This window comes from Pipistrellus hanaki (genome assembly GCF_964339955.1).
Source record: "Pipistrellus hanaki genome assembly, chromosome: 5".
In the NCBI taxonomy this organism is placed as follows: domain Eukaryota; kingdom Metazoa; phylum Chordata; class Mammalia; order Chiroptera; family Vespertilionidae; genus Pipistrellus; species Pipistrellus hanaki.
In genome coordinates this window covers 66736786-66753459 of record NC_140507.1, presented here as the reverse complement: position 1 = coordinate 66753459, position 16674 = coordinate 66736786, and the positions used below count along the sequence as shown (strand labels likewise).

The 16674-nt window shown below is 52.4% G+C and overlaps 1 protein-coding gene across 2 annotated transcripts in view; it reads right to left on the bottom strand.

Moving 5' to 3' along the window:
• Positions 1-16275, bottom strand: part of FAM167A (family with sequence similarity 167 member A) — a 35845-nt gene extending 19570 nt beyond the window's left edge. Inside the window, exons 1-2 of one of the 2 annotated variants that reach the window (XM_084886498.1) lie at positions 15764-16275; positions 10235-10329 (exon numbers count right to left, since the gene is read on the bottom strand). The gene's annotated coding sequence lies outside the window, so the exon portion shown is untranslated. The remainder of the gene's footprint in view (positions 1-10234; positions 10330-15763) is intronic. The other variant, XM_084886497.1, reaches the window with a different exon arrangement.
• Positions 16276-16674: the final 399 nt, after the last annotated feature.

The following is a 16674-nucleotide window of genomic DNA, read 5'->3' as shown; positions in this document are numbered from 1 at the left end:
CTGGTCTTGAGATAGAAACACCAGATGTGGAATCAGACTGCCTTAGCTGAAGGTACTGTCAGGCTAGCTGAGCCTCAGTTTCCTTATCAATAAAATGGGGCCATCATACCAACGTCCTGGGTTTGGGACATTGGCAGAACTAAGGTTGGTCCATGTATTGTGTAGGCTTAAGTGGGGTGTTCTCATGGGTGTCTTTCTGTTCAGTCACGTGGTCACACAGGCGTCTTTCAAATCTCTTCTGAAGACCTATTCGTCACTTTCTGGGGCCCCTCCCAGGCGCCGTCTGCCTCTTTGCTGAGCTGCCAGGATCTGTTTTGAGTGTGCCTTGAGGCGGCTTTACCCCGTAAAGGCTTCTTCCCACGGACACAGGAGCTCTGGTTATTTCCAGCAATGCCTTTTGGAGAGGATCTCATTGCAGGCAACCATGAGCAGACGAAACTAATGGGACAGCCTCATGCCCCCTCCGTCTCCCCCAGCCACACACTCACGGAAGATGGCAGGGCATCTACAGTGGAGGGAGACCTGTCAGGGAAGGGTCTCCCTTTGGGGTGGGCGACAGTGATGACTGGATGGCTTTATGAGGCTGCCTCCTTGGGGAGGGGAAGGTTATATTACTTATCATTTTCTAAATCAATCCAGAGAAGTCCTGTGAAAACCACATCAGGACCACTTGGGGGCATTAACAGGAGCACCAGCGCTAATGACGATCCTTTAATCCGCTGAGTCTCGGGGAGCGTGTAAAAGCACCCCTGTGCTCACCACTGCTCCTCCCCATAACCCTGAGCAGCGGGAGGGATCACCCCACTTCCCAGGTGGGAGGGCTGAGGGGCCCGTCTCTGGCCCTGGGCAGGTGGCAGGAGTGGGATTTAGGCACAGCCTGTAGGCTCCAGTCAGCCTCTCTTTCCTCCAGAGGGTGTGGCCTTCGGGTCAGACCCCGGGGCACCCAGCTCTCCGAGCGTGGGCATGTTGCGTTGTGACCACTCTGCTTCTGCGTCCTCTTCTGAGTGGTGGGGGTCACCAGGACCGGCTATGTGATTTGCCCGACTTGGTGCAAAATGAGAATGAGGGGCTCCTTGTTAAAAAGCACGCAGACTTTTAAGATGACAACAGCAAAGGGTCAACCCAGGCGCAGGGCGCTGTGGGACTGCCTGGGTCCCTCGCTCATGACACAGACCCTGGAGTAATACTGTAGGCTTTCTCTGGCATTGTGAGGATTAAAGTAGCAAAGAGCGAGCTCTTAACCTAGTAAGTGGCACACTTCAAACAAGCACACCTCTAAAGTCACACTGTAAAAAGCATTATACTCAACCTATATAATTTTATTAACCAATGTCACCCCCAATAAATTTAATTGAAAAATATTATTCTTAAGATGATAAGACCTATCAGTCATATGGCCATATCAGTCATAGCCCCAGATGGTCCCTTCCGGCAGCCCCGAGCAGTCATCCTGGTGGTCCCTGACCTGAGCCCATCTCCACACCCTTCCATTCTTCCTTGAAAGCCAACTGAGATGAAGTCAGTGGACCCCACCTGCTTTCACACAATTTTTAGGTCTCAATTGCATTTTCATCATGCCAGACTAGGTCTGCCATAGCGAGGAGGAAAAAGAGCCCAGCTTACAAAATCACCACAATATACCCTGCACCCTTCCCTTCCTGCTCACATTTTAAACACCCCTGCTCATGGCGGGGGCCCCCCAGGTAACCCAGGTTTGACTGTGTTAGCCAGGAGGTGAGAGCAAGGACTGGGGTGGAATGCAAGCACCTTGAATCAGCCCTCTCCTCTTGGCCTCAGTTTCCCAGTCTGTGCACTGACACTCCCCTCCCCATCTGCCTCTTAAAGATGCTGTGAGAATCATCTGGACTCACCTGTAAAAGCTCTCTGCAAACCGTAGAGAGCAGAACCCGCCTGAGGATTATTACTATGATCAAGGCACATGTGGTGGCTTAGGACTTAACCACTTTAGGAGGTATGGTCAGGTGCAGCCTGCAGGGACCAAGTTCTCGACTGCCTGCTTTGCCCCCAGCACTTCCCGGGATTTGCTGAAACCGAATCTGTCCTTCTGGTCACTGAACCAGGGAACATTGCCTCTCTGGACGTCCCAGTGCCCAAGGGCCCAGTTGAGTTTCTTCCCTCCCTTCCAGATAGAATGTCACCCAGGCAGGCCAGGCCAGGCATGACTGAGTTGGACCCAGTCTGAGCTGCAGGAGAGGTGCCAGCCAGGTGTAGGGGGCAGAGGAGCGCTGGGCAGCTTCCTGAGGCAGAATGGCAGTGGGGGCTTCCGTTTATCTGGACAAACCAGGAACTTCCAGGGTGTGGGCTCTAGAGGAGGGACCCTCTAACGCCTGGACAGTCAGGCTTTCTTTACACCGAACCCAAGTCCTTCCTACACACCTTCTCTCCAGGCTTTGCAAAGGCGAGAACCTGACAAGGAAAGCCAGGGCCGCCTGGGACCGAGGGCAGCCGGAAAAACAAGGTCAGACCATAGTCCCCCCAGGCAGTCCAGCCCACCCCCTGCAAGGAGCCAGCCCCGGGCCATGTGGGCCTTTTTGCGGTGGGGACATGGCTTTCTGCACACAGCGGCTGCTGTTCAAGCAGGCTGCCTGGCTCGCTCTGGGCCACGGCGGCTGTGGGAGGGAAGGGCTGTGCCAGCCATGAGCTAATTCCTCCGGCTGCCGGAGGAGCCATGTGGGTGCAGCTCAGTCACTCAGCCAACACCTCGCCTCACGATGACCTAATCTGTTCACTTGGACAACTTTCAAACCCACTTCCTAGATGGGCTCTGAGGGCAGGGAATGGTACAGGGGGCCGCTGGCCCATTTTCTGTCCCTGTCTGCCTCTCTCAGACCTGTTGCCCTACATTCTCCTGAGAAACTAGAAAGCCACGGGCTCTCTGTTTGGATCTACGGGCCTGTGCCTGCTCCTCCCGGTCTTAGGTTCTTTGCTAGAACCGTTCAGTTTCTTCTCCATAAAAGTCCACCTGTCCAGCACGACCTGTCCCACCGAATTCCACGTTCTCTCAGGTCCTGTGACTTTGTACAGGCTGTTCCCTCAGCCTGCAAGGCCCTTCCCTCCCTCTATGCCTCAGTTCTCAGGGATATTTTCCTTCAGGAAGTTTTCCTTAACTTGCCCGAGCTGTGTGTGCAACAAGAGCACTTCAGAGAAACAATGATGTCATCACAACAATATTAGCTAATGCTTACTCAGAGCGTACCATGCCAGGCATTGTTCTAAGAGCTTTACATGCACTCACACATTTAGTCCCCACAACAACCCTCTGAGGCAAGTGTCATCATTGTTTCCATTGCACAGACGAGGAGACCGAGGCACAGGGCGGTTGACTAGCTTGCCCATGATCACAGAACTAAGGGGTGAAGCTGGGATTTGAACCCCTGCAGCCGGCTCCACCCTGGCTTATAACCACTAGTCTTACTGGCCCTTTCAAGCCACAGCACTTCTACCAGGGACCATATATATATTTTTTCTTTTTATGTTTTTTATTTTAGAGAGGAAGGGAAAGGGAAGAGAGAGAGACATCAATTTTTTGCCTCCTGTATACACCCCAACCTGGGACTAAACCTGCACCCTGGGTGTGTGCCCTTGACCAGGAACTGAACCAGTGTCCTTTCAGTGCACAGGACAACACTCAAACCAACTGAGCCACACCATCCAGGCTGGGACCTTTTTATGGTGTTGTCCACCAAACTGGGCTTCATGAAAGTGAGAATCAGGCTTTGTATCCTGGAACCTCCAACATGTAGCATCATGCTGCTCTCTTTAAATATTCATGGGCTAAATGAGCAAAGGGAACAGATTTCCCCTCTTTCTATGCCCTACCCTCAACACTCACTCACTCATTCACTCACTGTGGCCTATATACTTGCTCAGGTCTGAGCCAGTCTGGGCAGGCTCAGGGAAGCAGAGTGGACCTGGACTTCCTGCAATGGCACCTTCACTGCCTGTGCCTTTCATACCTGCCCTGACCTCAGGGTCCTGGACACAGGCTATCAGGCCTTAGGAAGACAGGAGCGGCCTCCCCCTGCATCAAGGGCCAGGGCTAGGTGCTGGCACAGTCAGGGCCGTTCAGTACCCCGGGTACAGCTCTAGGCCCTCCTCCCTGTCCAGCATCATCAGGCAATTTCCACTCAACATCCCTTCCCTCCTTCTGGAAAAAGCATTTCCCACCCCCCCACCCCCCCCACCTATGGGGAGCCCCTTCATATGCTTGCTGGGGACTGAAGGTCCCTCTCTTGCTCGGGGTGGTCATATGACTCAAGCTAGGCCAATCAGAGCCCTCCTGGGATTTTGCATCAGAACCATCCTGGAGCTGCGTGTTCCCTGCTGGCTGGGGCTGCTGGCTCACCATCTCGCTCACCACAGGCAGAGGGGCTGCCTGACGAACCAAGCCAAGCAGGTGAGATAGCCGGAGGCCCTCAGCCCTGTTGGAAGCCACCACCTGACCTTGATTCTATAGCTTATATACACTCTTTGCTTAAGCTTCTTTGACTGGGTTTCTGACACTTGCAGCCAACATAAGCATGTGTTGGACAAAGAAGATAGAATAACATGGCCAGTATTTGTTGATATTTGTCTTTTGTTTGTTTGCCGTTTACTGTTTGTAGGGAGCTCCCTGTTTTGTTCGGGAGAGCAAACAGGCAGGACATGGGCCCTCTGAAACCAGAGGATCACATCCTTCCTCCTCTCTGGCCACCAGGTGCCCTGGCAACCAGGTGCAAACATGTGAGTTGAACTTGGCCAATCAGATGCCCAGGCCCAGGCCTCTGAATCTGGTGTGTGAGGGCAGAATGGAGGGTCAGGTGGGGTTCATTTGTGGCCATATCCAGTCTCAGAGGCAGATGTGACCTGCTGGGAAAGTGGGATTAGCTAAGTCATCCCTGGTAAAGGTCTGTTGGGGGTCTGTTATTGTGATATAATGAGAAATATATTTGGTCTCTATCCCCAGTTCCTGAGACAGAGTTCCTAAAACCCTTTAAAATATATATATGTAATTTTTATATATTTTAAATATATATTATATATATTTAAATAATATATATTATTTAAATATTATTTAAATTATATTAAATAAAATATAATATATTTAAATAATATATAAGTAATATATATTATATAAATATATATTATTTAAAATATATACACATATTAAAATATATATTTACGTTTTGTATTTATATTTATATTTTATTTCAGAGAAGAGGAAGAGAGAGGGAGATAGAGATAGAAACATCAATGATGAGAATCATTGATTGGCTGCCTCCTGTACGCCCCCTACTGGGGATTGAGCCACCAACTTGGGCGTGTGCCCTAACCCAGAATCAATGGGTGACCTCCTGGTTCATAGGTTGACACTGAACCACTGAACAAACACGGCTGGGCTCCTAAAACCCTTTTGATCTTCTAGGTGACGAGACTGATAAGAAAACCTCTGTTATAATGTCTGCTTTTTGTCCCAGCTCCTGGGACAGCTGCATACTGATATAATGAAAGCAGCATCTTTTGTTACTCATAGCAAGGCTCTCTGGCCCTCACTACAGCTCATGTTAATGAGCTGACATTTGGGTAGTCCCTCAGGATAGGGCCAGTGGCCAGGGGGAAATAACGAGGTGATAGATCATTTCTATCTAATGAGGCCTCCAAAAACAGCCTAACTGAAGGGGTTCAGAGCTTCCAGGTTGGGGAAGACAGGGGGTGCTGGGAGGGCAACATGTCTGGGAGGGCGTGGGAGCTCTGCACCCTCCCCCACACCTTGTCCTATGTAGGACCTCTTCACCTGGCCAGTGAATATAAGGGAATGTTTCCCTGAGTTTTGTGAGCCATTCTCACAAACGACTGAATCTCAGGAGGGGGTTGTGGGCGATTCCTGATTGATAACCAGTCACTTAGAAATACAGGTGACATCCTGGGACTTGCGATTGATGTGTGATGTGGGGGACAGCCTAGTGGGACTGAGCCCCTAACTGGCGAATCTGATGCCAGCTTGAGGTGGACAGTGTCAAACTGAGTTAAATTGTAGGCTACCCAGTTGGTGGCTGCAGAGAACCAGAGAATCCGTTAGTTGGTGTGGAAACTCACATTCCTGGTGTTAAAAGTGGTCTGGGGTGCTGTGTGGGTAACAACCTAGCACCCCACTGAACTGGTCTCAGAGGGTCATTTCATTTACAGGGCTGCCCGCCTGTTTTCCCAGCAGCCCTGGATCTGCCTGTTTGAGTCTTTACCTCCTGCCACTTCTGTGAATACCTTACAATAATGTTGTCTTTTGATGCTTACAACCAAGAGCCCTGGCTGAAAGGAGGGAGAACATACAATCCATTTGGGGAGGCAAAATGTATAACTGAGGGCTGAGCAGTGGCATAAAACAGCGTGACCCCCTTCTCATGACTCCATGTGCCCTTTAGAGGGGCTGGTGCCACCTCCGGGGAGAACCACGGGGTGGTGACCATTGTCCTCTTAAAGAAGCTTTTGCTGGGAGTCCATCTGCATTCACAGCTATGTTTCCTAATTTACAGTCGACTACACGCAGTGCTTGGTGAGGACATAACAACTTCATGCATGTAAACTTACACTCTTCCTTCCAGCAGAAGTGCCAGTCAAGGGTCCTTGTGTGTAAATTCACACACTCTGGTTTTAGGCTCAGTAAACTTGTTGAACGAATGAGTGAGTGAGTGAATGGATGAATGAATAAAGGGGAACTTTTATCCCTTGGTTTGTCATTGACCCATTTGGGAACTCCCTGCTCTTCACCAATTCTAAAGCTCTGCTTTAGGGCTTAACTGAAGTCTTGCCTCGTCTCCTAAGCCCTCAAAGACACCCCACCTTCCAGGCCATTCCTTGTCTGAATTCTGGCACTGGTTTCCATGACGCTCATGGCTCACCGGCCTGTATGACCTTGAACTGTGAGAGTGTCCTGTCTCCTTGAGTACACTCAGTACGCTCAGTAGAGGAGCCACAGACTGCTCTGCACAGGCATGTGAGGCCCTGCCTATAGTCCAGGCTGGCCCTGCTTCCAGCAACAGAAGAGCAGATAGTAGGCAATGGTGGGCACATGAGGGCAGGCAGTCATCCCATCCCCCCAGGCCTGCCTCCTGCAGGATCCTTAACCAGAGGAGGGCAATTCTTCATAGCACAAATGTTCCTGCAGGAGACAGACCACAGCAGCGGGCCCGCTCCTGGGGGACAGTGCCTCTGGCTCTGTCTGCTGCTGAGCCTTCTGCCACCTCTGTGTGTTTACCCCCTTCTGTGGCTGTCATGCTCCTCAGCCAGGTCAGGGTTCACTCCTGAAATCCAGTGTCTCTGTTGAGTGTGTTGCCTGTGTCACTAGCCTCAAACCCTCCTTAGAGAGAGTCATTCCCTGAGCTCAGGAGTGGCCTAAGGACAAGCAGCATCTTTCCTATCCTTAGCCAGTGCTTGGGGGTTGGGGGAAAGGGGCGGTAAGGGGGCATAGGGGCAGTCAGAAGGCTGCAGGAAAGGCAGCTGGAGCCCCCACTGTAATTCCCAGTCTTAGCCAGGCCGGGCCACCTCCCACCTCCTACCTAAGATCAAAGGGGGACCCCAGCTCCCCAGGCTGCAGGTCTGCATTCTGAGACCAGAACCACTCCCAGTGGGAGCAGTGAGACTTGGGGAGTCACCTTGCCTCACTGCCTGGGTCTCTGCCCCTCTTTTGAAAATGGGGTGATGCAGCATCCACCTGCAGAGCCATGAGAGTGAGGGAAGGGCTCCATGGACTAGAACCTGTTTTATAAATGGAAAGAAATTCAGGGTGGCTCAGGCCACACTCACACTGTAGTCACTTTCTTTCCTTTTCTAAAGCAGATAATGCTTTCTCTCCCCGCCACCTCCCCCCCACCCCCACCCCCACCCAGGGGATGTGGGGTCATTCGGCCTGAGCTGTGACAAGGCAGGCTTTCTGGTCTGGGTTTACTCATAAACCCTGATACTCAACTGAAAGAGGGAGCTCAGGGCCAGGACTCAGGACTGACCTCCGGCGGCGGTGGTGGATGGAGGCAGTGAAATCCCCGCCTGTGTTCCACAGACTTGCAGGAGCACTAATGCCTGGGGCCAAGAGGATGGGGAACACAAGCCTGCACCCCACAGAGCTGCCCACTGGAGCCAGGGAGCTCCCAGGAGCTTCCAGAAATTGTGTTTTCTCTCCTCATCAGAGGTTGCCATGGTGACCGAAGCAGGAGGAGATACCCGCTGGTCTGGCTCTACACAGATCATCTATCCTGGCTCATCTTTATTCCAGATATTGGTCAGAGCTGGTACTGGGAGTGCCTAAGACGGGGGAAGGACATCCAGAGACCAGACCCTTGGCACCAGTTACGTGTGTGTGGTGGGAGAGAATTGTGTTGGGATGTTGTGTGTGCTTGTGTATAGGTGGGGGGATGGGGCGGGTTACATTGCTGCGTGTGTGTTATGATGTGCAGCGGAGATGCTAGTGAGAGAAGGGGGGTTGTGTGAAGAGTGCACATGATAGTGGGGTCTTCCCAGATGTGCCCTTGAGCTACACCTCAGGGAAGAGCACACCTGCGGGGCTGCATGCTGCCCACAAAGGAGACCCCTCCTCTTTCCACTTCCTGGAAGCTATGGATTATTCCTCCTGTCCCGGCAGCAAACCACTGTGAGAATCTGGCCATTTCTTCTAGGCTATGTTCCCTGCCCTCAATCCTTGGCTCTATCACCTGACTTCCCCTTGAGGACAGTAACTTTCTCGTGTTTACTGCTGCGCCTGGCACAGAATAGGTGCTCAGTAAACTTGCTGAATGAATGAATGAATGATTGAATTGATGAATGAATAAAGGACAACTTTTATCCCTTGGTTTGTCATTGGCCCATATGGGATCTCCCTGCTCCTCACCAATTCTAAAACTCTGCTTTAGGGCTTAACTGAAGTCTTGCCTCGTCTCCTAAGCCCTCAAAGACACCCCACCTTCCAGGCCATTCCTTGTCTGAATTCTGGCACTGACTTCCATGATGCTCATGGCTCACCAGCCTGTACAACCTTGAACTGTGAGAGTGTCCTGTCTCCTTGGCCAGATGTCTAGGTCCTCAATGGAAAGGGCATTACTTTATCTTTTATGTCCTGAGCACAGGCCTCTGCAAACAGCAGATGTTCAATAAACGCTGGAGACTGCAATGCTGTGCATCAGTGAACAAATCCCAGCCTGAATAATTCACACATCCAGGTGGTTTCCTGCCCAGAAGACCTCCTGCAAGTTCATGGGTAAGACTTGCAAGATCAAGATGTTTCTAGTGAGTCTTGATCTTGGGGGGAGGAAGGAAGGCAGGGATTTGGGGGAGTCTGGTCTAAACTCTATGCTTTATCCTTTCCCCATAAACTCATGTTTGAATTTGACTAAGTCTTCGAGCCTAGTTCACCACCTCATTCTACAGTCATTGCTCTTCTGAGTGGAACTGATCACTTCCTTTCCAAACAAAATTTTAGCACTTTTCTACATTAGTCTTGGGTACTGACCCTGGTCTCCCTGAGTTGCATGACTTAGTTACATTTCTGATGTACCTGTGAGGTGGTCAGCTATGTCTGTTTAGCATCCCTCTGGGCACCGCCCTTGTATCGTTTCAGGTGACCTAAAGGGACTGAGTTATAGCGCCCTGCCCACTGCTGCCACCCCCAGGAACACTCATGTGACCCAGACAGACACTCCTTTTAGGTCTTACTCTGGCAAGAGTGACTGGTCTATTGGATGAACCCGTGGCCAAGCAAGGCCATCTGGATATTTTCATAGGATTTAAATATAGACACACAGAAACAGGGTGTCTTTTCAGCTGAGGTAGCTCAGCTGGAAGGATCTAAGCCTGGGGTTTCCAGGGTCCAACTTTCTCAGCCTCATGGAGAAAGCTCCTCACTCCCCCTGACTCTCCTGCTCCAGGCAGCCCCAGGCCACCTCTCACCCAGGGTCCTCGCACTACTGCTGGGAGAGGGGACTGAGACAACCCTTTTGGACACCCAGCCAAGGGCAGGCGAGAGGAGAGCTCCTGGCCTGGGAGACAGCCCCAAGGGCCCCATCCCACCTTCAGTTACTATGGCAACTCACTTCCCCTCGAAAGCTCCTACTTCTCTCCCTCAGAAATGCATTTTGGTGCAATGGCCTCTCCACTTCCTTGTACCCCAAGCACAGACTCTAAAGCACAGCATAGACTCTGTCACCTCGTCACACACCCACCAGGAGCAGAGGCAGAGGCACCAACCCACCTGTACTCCTGGAGGTGTCTCTCAGTGCAGGTGGCTTTGCAACATCCTGTGCTAATGGCTGCACCTCAGCTTATTCAAAACATCTGTTTCCACACCTGAAACAGCAAGAGCAATCGCTAACATTTTGAAATCACACTGCAGTATAGAGATCCCCTCCTACACACACACACACACACACACACACACACACACACACACGAGCTCTGGGCTGGGGAGAAACAACCACAAAACAAAGAAGTCACCAGACTTATCAGGGCCACCCAGCACCGTTAGTGCGGCTGGCTGGCTTGGGTTGATCTTGGTTCCAGGTTGAGCTTCTGTTGTCTAGAATACAGGGAGGCCTTGCTTTGTCTTGCTGAGCTATCGTGAGGCTAGAATCTATAAAAAATACTTGTTAAGACCTTTGCACATTCAGAGCGCTCAGTCTGTGCTGAATAATTGATGGGTGCGTAGAGCAGATTCACAGGCCTCCGCCATAGGCTGGGAACATGGAGACCTTTCCCATCATTCTGCCCAGCGAGAGAATTTGCCGAGAAAATCACCAAGAAAAAGTTGTGTTCCCGATTGGGGGTGGGGGGGGGGGTGAGAGGGGGGAATATCCTGGCTCCCGGGAGCCATAGATCTAATCTAATTTATTGCCTCTGAAAGGAGAGGAGAAAGTGCAGGCTGCTGCAGGGAGGGGGCTGCGGGCTACCCAGAGTCTCTGCCACTGTGGTTTTTGCAAGGCTGTGAGGCCCTGGGAAAGGGTTGCTCTGCTCTGACAGGCGAGAGAAAGGCGCCTGGGAATCCGAGAGTCCGGCGGGGAGTCACGGAATCAGCCCTGGGAAAGGAAAAGTATGAAGCAAGGTTTTCTCCATGAAAACACCTGACAAGGCAGAGATGTCCGGGAAGGGCAGAGGCAGCCCGTGGCCATCCCATAGTCACTCTCTGTCCAAAGGCCATGGCAGCAGGGACCAGGGAGCAGAAAGTAGACTCAGGGTGGCCTTTAAAGCACTTTGCAGAGGTCAAAGGAGACACAGTTTGAGCCGGTATTCTGGCTATGAGAACGGGGGACAGCTGGCTGAAACTTGCGGAACCATTCACAGCTCAGGGTGCGCCATCCTCCCGCAGTGGGATGGGGGCTACCAAAGTGTCTCCTGACTGGCATTCGTCTCAGTTCCCCCAAACAAAACCGATTTAGGACTTATCCCAATCCACAGGATAATTGGCTCCAACTTCAAATGAGCAGAATCAACAAGTCCCACCCAGCTCAAGTGGGTTTGTTCTGATGACTGGCTTTCTCTCTTACTCTGCAAGTTCCGAACTCAATGGTTTCACAAGGACTTCCTAAGCAGCTCCTGATGTGCTCCGTGCTCACGCAAGTCACTTCACTTTCATACTCTGTCTGGACCTGCCGGCCTCCCAGGCGGCTCAAGGGCCCTTGGAGTTTCTCTGTGTGGGGGCAGGGCCCCGTCCTAATGACTCCAGGATAGGGAGTTGAGTGTGGTTCCAGCTTGGACTCAGCCTCACCAGCAACACTTGGCGCTGCCCACCACTCACCCAAGATGCAGCCCAGCCCAGCCTTCCCTGTCCTCCACCCCCACCCTCACCCCTGTGAGCACCCGGCTTGGAAGGGACATTTGGCTCAGGCACTGCACAAGCAGAACAGAAAGCAGGACCTGTGACCTCCTTCCACATTACTAAGAACACTTAGTAATTCTATGACCTTGGGTCATTGATTTAACCCTATAGTTCTCAGGTTCCTCACCCATGAATTGGGGATCATAATGAAACTTGCCTCAAAGCTTTGGAAGGATCCAATGAAGTAGACTGTATGCACATTCTTAGTTTGGCCTCTCATAACACTGCCACCCCACACCAGTGGACTGTGGCCAGCACTTTAGCTGTCTTTCTGTCGGCTCAGTGCCAGGCGTTTGATAATTAGCAGAATAAACATTAGAAACGCATTCTCCTTGGTGAAGGCAGAGGTATTCAAGACATGTGGGTTGGCCAAATGAATTCTGAGACACACTTGACTCTCGTAAGAGCAGGTGGAAAGAATGCAGTGAGGCCTCAAGGGATGTGTGGTCAGGGCATCTAGAGACGCAGATGGCTTCGACTAGCCCACAGAGCAAACTGTGTGAGCGCCGCTGGACCCCTGTGCAAATAAATAGCTGCTCAGAAAATATTTGCATATGTGGCAGAATTTGGTCAAAGGCTTGCTTTTATTTGACTTGATAATGAGATCTGCCTTTGCATCCTCAAAGTTTTCCATGGCTGCTGTCAAACAAAGAAACCAAACACAACAAAACCTGAGAGTTGTGACCAAATGGACTCAGGTCAGTTCACAGTAGGATGCTGTCTCCAGAGCATAGCACCCATCAATCAATGCTCACAGGAGAGGGAGGTAGCACCAGTTTTAACTGGTGGTCATGGGTGCCAGGGCCTCTCTGGCCTCCAGTTCAGGATCATGATCCAGAACCTTCTTGGGTACTCATCCCCTTGAGAATTCTCCATTTGGCCTTCCGGGTCCCACTGGGTCACACTCACAGGCTCTGTTGGCTTTCTGGAATGAGGAAATGCTGCTCAGTCTTCAAGAAACCCTGAAACTGTGGCTGAGGCAGAGGTCACTGTCTGGGCCCATTATGTATCTGGAAAATCAGTTCCTCCCTTCTAGTTCCCACAGGACAAGCCCTATGAGGAAGTCTTTGGGGACCCATTACCAACTCCCACACTTGGACCAGAACACCCTGGTCCACGTGTGGGAGTTGGTAACGGCCATACTCGAGAAATTCTGGCCATACTAGAGAAATTGCCTTGAAGAAATGGGGCTCTGTTTGCACCCTGGGAGGAACTGAACTTCCACACCTTCCTGGGGCTCTGCAAATGCTTCCGGGCAGGGACCCAAGTGTGAAGAGGCCCCTGATGCTGGAGAGCTCACTACCCCTCTATCACTACAGACAGGAGAGCCCTTTCTTGATGGGCAGGGCCCACTGGGAGATGGGCTGCTGCTCTTTGCACTCCCTTCTCCAAGGAGGTTCTCATGAGTGAGCTTTGTTGCAGAGTGCAGGTGGGAAGGTCAGGCAGCATTCAGGAGGAGGTAAGATGGGCATGAGGCAACCCACGCCTCTGAGTTCTCTTGCCCACCTTCCTTCTCCCTTTTTTCCTTCCTCATCTGTGAGAGAACTGTGTGTGTCTTGGGGGAGAGGAAGGATAAAGACGGGGAAGTGGCGGGCTTCCATGCTCCAGGGCCACTCTCCTAATCATGGAGAAGCTCATATTTGTAGCCTTCCCAACTCAAGTCGGCAGCTCAGATTCTGCAGGCTGATCAAAAAGTTAGCCAGTCCCCTTACATGTCCCCTCCCTTCTGAGCCTCTTTCCTACCCCCAGTCTCACCTGCTCCCATGTACCCACTGCCCTCATTCAACACAGCCTCACCCCTTCTAGGTCTGCTTCAGAATGCGCCTTTCCTTCCTTATTCCCCTCCCTTAGGTTACATTTGCATTTTAAGAGCCATCCTGGTTAATCCTAAAGAATTTCCAATTCATGATTGAGGACTCCCCCACCCTAGTTTGTAAACCAGAAAGCAAACTGCTCAGATTACCACTCATTTTCTACCTTTGCAAATAGCTCAACCTCCCAGTCAAGCAAAGCGCCATTGTGGGGAGAACACAGCCCCAGAGGGTTCTGGGAGTTCCGGATACTGGTATAGGGCCAAGGGAGTGTTTCCCTGGCAAAATTTACCTATGGAAAACTACCCAAGTGTGTGAGTTGCCCACCAAGCAGTTTCTTCCTCTTTGGCCTGTGGATCTACCTCAGGAAACACTTAGGCTCTGCCTTAATTTACTTCCCGGCCAGAGTTCCTATAAGAGGCCACATTGGTAAATATGGAGGTGGGACTGATCATCTAGTGGAAATCCATGCATGTAACTGGGAGAGCAAGGAGAGATGAGAACTTGGAAGGTCTTCAGATGGGCAAGAGAAAAAGGGGGGGAGGGGATGGACCCTTCTCTCTGCTTCAGGCCAGCAGGGCTGAAGCAAGCCAGGCCCGATTACAGAGCCTTTCAGACTCTTGATACAAGAAATGGCTTTCCTGGCTCCTCAGGGTCTCTGGAGATGGCAAGAACCTTCCCAGGTCACAGGATGAGCCAGTCACACAGCTCTGAGTGAGACTGGTGTCTACCCCTGTCTAGGTCTCTCTATTTGGATCTGCTAAGCAGCCATCCTTCAAGCCACACTGTCTTAGGAGTCAGGCACTTGAAGTTGAATGACTCTCTGGTCTTCATCAGCCACATGAACTGCACCAAGTTACTACATTTCTCCAGCCTGGCTGGCAAAATGGGGATATTATGTCCCCTGGAAGGGCAATTGTGAAGATAAAATGACCAACAGATGTGAAGGCATCTCCAGCAGTGCCTGCTAGGTAAATGCACTCAGAACAGAAGAGTTATCATCTTTCCCCTCTAAATACAGCCCTTGGATGCTTTGCCAAGCCCCTCAGACATGCTGGCAGCAGCTCCCACCCCGTGGATGCGGTCAGGCCAGAGAAGTGTGGCCACCTCTGCTCTCTCGGGACTTTGCCTAGCGCTCTGCCCTCCCCGGCTGTGCCTGCCGGGCAGCAGGACCGCCTGGGTCAGAAGGGAAGCTGCTTCAGAGCCTGGCCTCCCTGAGCACGTTGGGGATGGCCCTGTGGATGGGAACCTGGGCTCATCCCACCTGGAATGGCTGGGGGTTTGTGGAAACCAACCTGCCTTCCAGACCTTCTCAGGAGGAACCACACACCAAGGCGAATGAAAACCAGATGCAGGCAATAGGGTGTGTGTGTGTGTGTGTGTGTGTGTGTGTGTGTGTGTGTGTGTGTTGTTGTTGTTGTAGTTTTTAAAGCAGAATATCCCTCCTGCCTTGGTGGAAGGAGACACCTGCTCACTTCCCGGGGACTATAGAACTTCCTGCGCTCTCCCAGTGACCCAACCTAGGGGGTTACCTGCCCATTCCTGCCGGCCCTCTGGGCTGTGCATTTCCCCCTGATCACCTGGGCCTCAGCCCTGCAGAGCACCCTTGGGCCCAAGCACCCTCGGTGGGTTGGTCACGTCTCCTGAGTTACAAATGCAGCTCGAGGCAGGAACTTTGTCGCTGCGTCTGAAGTAGACAGAAAGGACAGGGTGGGCTTGGAGATGACCAGCGGTCTGGGAGTAGACCTGGAGGGGCTGAGTGGGGGGCTCCTCCCTCTCAGACCCGGTTCCCCAAATCTCCACGCAGATCGTAACCCTGGAGGTGGCCAGCTGTGATTTGGGAGATGGGGTCCAGCCACTTGTCCCACGCCCCCCCCCCCCCCCCCAGGGAAGAGTCCCAGAGGCCTGTGAGGTGGGGTGTGCCCTAAGGGCACCCTGAGATCGGTGCTCCCGCAAGTCCCGGCAGGCTGCTTCCCGCCCCTGCCGCCCTGGAGACCTGCGCGCCCCGAGCCCCCTCCCTGCCCGCACCGGGCCACAGCCACACACTCCAGCCCGGTTCTCAGCCCTGGGAACGTCTCCGCCCCGGCCGCAAACCCACCTTCCGGGGTGCTCAGAGGCCCCTTCCAGGGGTGTCACCGAGGTCCCCGCCTCCAGCTCCCGACGCGGGCTCCCCGGCTCCGCAGCTTCTGGCCCGGCCTCGGGGGCTAAGCCGGCTCCTGCTTCTCTTTCTCTCGTGCTCCCGTGAATTCTCAGCACTATTCTTTTTTTTAAGGGACTTTTTTTTTTTTTTTTTTTTTTTTTTTTTTTTTTTTGCGTTGCGTCAGGACGGTTGCCTGGCGACGGCAGAGCTATTCCGCGGGCAGCCCTTTCAGCCCGATCCCCTCCAGCCTCCCATTCAAGCCTCTCCTCCCTCGGCTCTGGGACCTGGGCTCGGGGTCGGGAGACCCGCACCGGGTCCTAACGCCCCGCTAGTTGCACGTTCCCCGCCCAGACCTGGACCAGAGTGGCCACCCCCCACACGGTGGGCCAAACCCTAGGCGAAACCAAATCCAAATATCCTTTTCTTTCTCTCTCTCTCTCTCTTTCTCTCTCTCTCTCTCTCTTTCTCTCTCTCTCTCTCTCTCTCTCTCTCTCTCTCTCTCTCTCTCTCTCTCTCTCTCTCTTCTTCCTCTCTCTCTCTCTCTCTCTCTCTCTCTCTTTCTTCCTCTCTCTCTCTCTCTCTCTCTCTCTCTCTCTCTCTCTCTCTCTCTCTCTCCCTCGAAACCTAAGCAGTGTTCCCACAAGCATGGCAACGTGGCTTTGCCACTGTCAGCGATTTGCCTGCGTGGAGAACCCCCGTCTGGCACCGCAGAGCCCAGAGCTCATACTCCACCCACAGGGGTTGGAGTTCAAACCACCAGCAGCAATTCCCACTACCCAGTGCCCAACCTGTGCCCACTGCCAGAGGGGCCCAGCAGGCAGAGGGGGCATTTCCTGCTTACAGATGAGGAAACGGAGGCTCAGAGGGGC